Here is a 5,290-nt window from a genome sequence, read left to right as displayed (position 1 = left end):
CATATTCATTATTAAAGTAGGAACTTGAGAATAGTGCCAAGGGTAGACCTCAGCAGCATAGAACCTGCCAGGCAAGCGTGAGGTTCTAAGTTCAATTCCCAGTACCAAAATAATGATAATATCAGTAATAATAATAATAATAAAGGAAATTTGAGAAGGAAAGGAGTGTGCATATGTTGCAACTGGAAAGAATAAAATGTTATTCAAAATTATTTTCTGAGTAGTAGTTTCAAATATTTTAAGAAATTATAGTCTGATAACTTTTTTGTCATTTCTCAATAAATAATATTATCAATTTTTTATCTGAATAACATTTTAGAAGTACAAGTTCCATTTTATGTTGTCATTGCAGGATGTTTTTTATTTTTTATTTTTATTTATTTTATTGTACTTTATTTGATGTATTTGGTATAGGATCTCACTATGGACTGGTAGTGATCCTCCTGTTTTCACCCTCTTCAGTGCTGGAATTACAGACTTGCACCACAATACCTGGATGCGTGGATGGCTCACCACACCCAGGGGATGGAATCCTGGTCCCTGAGTTTGTCTAAGTAGCTCTTAGTCCACAGAGCTATCTTTATTCTTATTACTATTTTTATTTTTTTCAATTTTCCTATGCCTAAAACATAAATTTCATTTAAACCTTATATCACTAATGAAAATAAAATATGTGATTTTTTTTCTTTTATATAGAAGATTTAGAATCTTTAATACTAGTTGTTTAAATGAAAAGGCACAATGAGAGTGTATAACTAATGTCATAATTTTATTTCTGTATCTCTATAAACTGTTTTGTCCCGACTTGAATTTTTAAAATGCTAAATGATTGGTTTTTTAATCTAATAATTTTTGAGTCTCTGTTCTATGTTTTTCGTTTTTTTGTTTTTTTGTATTTAGTACAGGGTCTACAGGGTCTCACTACACAGATGGACTGGTAGTGATCCTCCTGTTGTCAGCCTTCCACATGCTGGGATTACAGGTACGCGCCACCAGGCCTGGTCTTCTTCATGTCTCAGCCTGCCTCAGGGGTGGGTCGGCACAGCTCCCCAGGGATCGAACCAGTCTCTGTGCCTGCCTATGCAGGCACTTAGTCCCTGAGTTATCTGACCAGCCCTTAGTTATAACCTTTAGGATTGACACAAACAGGATTTAATTATTTTTGACAGTTCAATTTTACTGCATATGTCACAAGGAATATATTTTCATATTTAAAGTTTACATTCATCTCATTATCACCAACTTTTTAAAAAAGAAAATGATAACACTTCAGAAAAACTTAAACTGAATTTTGAATGTCATTATTCTGAAATTATAAAATATGATATCTATAGAAAATAGCAGTTGTTTAAATCCACACATTTCAATGTTTTTCTATAAAAGTATGTAAGAGAAAAATATCTCCATTTTAAAATCATAGAATTTGGAAAAATATACAAAATACTAATAAAGTGGCTATACTTTTGCTTTAAATTATTAACTTAATAAAAAAAAATAAAAACTGAATTTAAAAAAAAATTCTCACAAAATGGGGTACCTCCAAGTGTAACTGCAATTTCAAAATTAATGGTTATAAATACTTGAGCCTTTATCACTTAATTTGTCCAAACAGTGTTGTGACTTTTGTTTACTTTCTTTAATAAACTTGATTTGTAGAGCAGTTGTATTCAACTTGAGGAGTTAACTGCAGAGAGTTCTCATACTACGCATCTAAGCACACACTTGACAGCTCAGAACACCCACATTTTAAGTCAGAGTGCTACACGTCAGCACCATGAATGCTCCCAAACACCGCTACGGCTCAGTGATGTGTCATTTGCATTTGGTTTCCCACTTGATGCTGTCCATCTGTGGACTTAAAGGAATGCATAATTATGCACAACTAGTGTTGTACTGTCATAGATAATAGTTACTGTCCTAAAAACACACTGTGTTGTGCCTTCTCATCCCTCCCAGCCTCCTCACAAATACTGTTTTACTATCTTCTCAGCTTTGCCTTCCAAAAGTCATGTAGTTGTAGTCATTCAAGGCCTAACCACTGTTTGCCTAATGTCAATGAAAAGTAACTACTTCAGTTCTCAATGGTAGATGGTTTCTTTTGACCATTATTGCTCCCTCTTTTCTCTACTCCACACATCTCAATTCATGTGTCAGATCCTTTGACAATTTCAGCTGTCATGGTTTGTGTCTAGTTGTCCCCCCAAAGCCTCATGGAGTCACGGGGTAAACTTTCAGAGTTTGGGATTAACTCACAATCCACTGGGATTATGGGTGTGAGTGATGCTGAGATTATGGGTTTGAGTGTTGTTGGGATTATGGGTGTGAGTACTACACCCAACTTGGAGAAGACAAACTGGATGCAATTTAAGGGAAACAGACTTGTTCTCTGTTGACATTGCTGCTGCTGCTGCTTCCTTTGCTCTCTGCCTTTGGCACTGGCATGAGCTGCTGCCCTCTGCCCTGTGCCAGTCTACCTTGGCAGCTGACTATGGACTGAAACCTCCAGCAACTGTAAGCTAAATAAACCTTTCCTTCCTTTATTTTCTGTGTTAGGTATGTTTGTCCCAGCAAGGAGATAAGAGTACCTGAGCCATCACCCTACCCATCTGGGAATGTTTGGTATTCAGCTCTGAATGTAGACTGATGTACATCCATGATATTTCCTTTTTTTCTTTGTGACAAACTCATCCTTCAATTTAAAATGTAAGAATTACACTTACCTTCCTGTTTGAAGCATCTGTTAATATAGAACTAGCTGCATATAAATGAACTTTAATTAACCATTCACATATTTAAACATTTAAAGAGCTCAGGTCACGTATCCTTCATATAGATAAAAATTTAATTTGAAAATTATGAATTAGTTTAGAATAGCAGATATATGAATTAGGATAAATGTTAAAGTTCAGATTTCTGTGTCATTTTCCACAACTGCTGTATTTTAAGTATCAGCTTCAAACACACACGCATATGTCAATTACCTACATACTCTTAAAGAAGATGTTGATATATTTTTGAAAGTTTTGCATTGTATTTCCTCAGGATCACTGATTGATGCTATCATGAATGTCAACAACAGATATTGACTCAACAATTTATTACTGTTTTTAAATTAATTTTCTTCTCCACTTAAATTATTTCTCATTACAATAAATCATTGAAAAAGTCATGAAATAAAATTAAGGTTTTGTTCATTTCCGTTCTATACCCAATTAAAAAATAACCACAGCAAGAAAAATATATCTGTTCTCACCTCAGATTCTTCAGTCCCTATTCCATGCATTTGTTTTCTTCAGGCCATCTGTAAGTTCCTACCTTTCTTCCTGCTCCCTAGTGGCTGGCCTTGTGGCTCTATTCTCACCCCGAGCTGTGATTCTGAGCAAAGCATAACAAGTGAGTTCAAGCAAATTCAGTAGCACCACCCACGGCCACTGAATCTGTGAAGGACCAATAAACAAACAGCTTCACCTGCTTCATTTTACGTTGCTTTTTATATTCCAAGCAGACAAGCCTTGGAAAGAAAGTGTTAAAATGTGTCTAAGTAAAGGGAAGAGTAAAGAAAATAAAAGGAATTAACATTTTTTACATTAATACATGGCAGGAAACTTCTCTTGCTGTTAAAAAATTCCTTTTGCATATACACTATACTCTAGTATCAAATTAAAAAAAGTTTCTGGAAAAAAAAATGTAGGCAATGATAATCACTTGTTTGTTTCATTGGATCAATTCATTTTCTACACCACCATAAAATTAGACACTTCCTACAAATTGTCTATTGGACATGATGTTAGAGTAAAATGGAACCATAGTAGGCAACCAGGGTAGTATGATGTATGCATGTTTATATGCATGTGTCCTTTCCTTCAGGTTTGATATGGCTTAAATTGTGTGTGTCACACAGTCTGGACAAAGACATTCACTCTGCTTAAGTTTTCTATTATACTAAATCTTAACTGAGTGCAGTTTTGCTTTGCATAGGATGACAGTCCATATCTAAAGACTTTTTTTGGGGGGGGCTGGCTCAGACTAACCTAGGTCTGGTTTCGTAAGGTAGGTGGAGGTGGGATTTGAACCCTGCTATCCTGTGCCTGACTGCATTTGCATGAGCAGGTACCTAAACAACTGAGATATCTGGCAGGCCCCCCTAAAAAGACATTGTAGATTATTAGTACATGGGAAGAGGATTTTATTAGCATCAAGTGGATAGAGGCTAAAAATGTTCATAAATAACCTCCAATACACAAAATGATCTCTTAAAGCAGAGGATTATTCTATGCAACATGTCAGTCTTGCTGAGGTTAACAAATCCTTCCTGAGAGGAATCACAGTAGCCTTTTCTATAAAGATTGAAAAATTAACCAAAAAGTTACATTTCTAGAAAACAAGATAACATCACTGAAAAAATTTCAACTTAAAATACATATCTAATATAAACATACCAGCTCCACACAAGTAATGTAAGCATTATGTACTACAAAAATGTACAAATTAAACATGGATTGCAGATGACATGATATTTACTTGGAGAAAACCAAAAACCTCCAATGACAAGCTATTGGAATTAATACACAAATTGAATAGCTTAGCAGTATACAAAATCAGTACCCAAAAGACAGTAGCATTCCTCTACACAGATAACAAACACACTGAGAAGGAAATTAGAGAAACAATATCTTTTAAAATAGCACTGGGTAAAATGAAATACTTGGAATTAATCTAACTAAAGAAGTCAAAGATCTATTCAAAGAAAGTTGTAGTATTCTGAAAAAAGGTTATAGAGGATTTCAGAAAATGGAAAGATATTCCCTGCTCTTGGATAGGAAGAACCAACATTGTGAAGATGGCCATATTCACAAAATTGTACAGATTTAATGCAATCACTATCAAACTACCAGCAACATACCTCACAGACCCAGAGAAATCATTCCTGAAATTTATTTGGAATCAGAAAAGACCTAAAATAGCAAAGGTAAGCCTGGGCAACAAAGACAAGGTAGGAGGCATTACACTACAAAGCTACTGTGATAAAATCAGCATGGTATTGGCAAGAGAATAGGCCCAAGGATAAATGGAATAGATTAGAAGATGCAGAAGCCTCTATGAACACACTCAGCCACCTTATCTTTGACAAAGGGGCTAAACATGCTTAGTGGAAGAAAGATAGCCTCTTTAACAAATGGTCCTGGAAAAACTGGCTCTCTACATGCCTAAAACTAAAAGTTGACCCAGGTCTATCACCATGCACTAAGCTAAAATCAAAATGGATTAAAGATCTAAACATTAAAGCAGA

At 35.0% G+C, this 5,290-nt stretch overlaps 1 pseudogene; it reads left to right on the top strand.

The window, feature by feature from the left end:
* LOC101560348 overlaps positions 1-5,290 on the top strand; it is a 36,277-nt pseudogene that overhangs the window by 20,566 nt on the left and 10,421 nt on the right.

The sequence above is a fragment of the Octodon degus genome, unplaced genomic scaffold (assembly GCF_000260255.1).
Source record: "Octodon degus isolate 3935 unplaced genomic scaffold, OctDeg1.0 scaffold00068, whole genome shotgun sequence".
NCBI classification, from domain to species: domain Eukaryota; kingdom Metazoa; phylum Chordata; class Mammalia; order Rodentia; family Octodontidae; genus Octodon; species Octodon degus.
The sequence above is the reverse complement of the archived record's forward strand: the minus strand, read 5'-3'. Positions and strand labels throughout refer to the sequence as shown.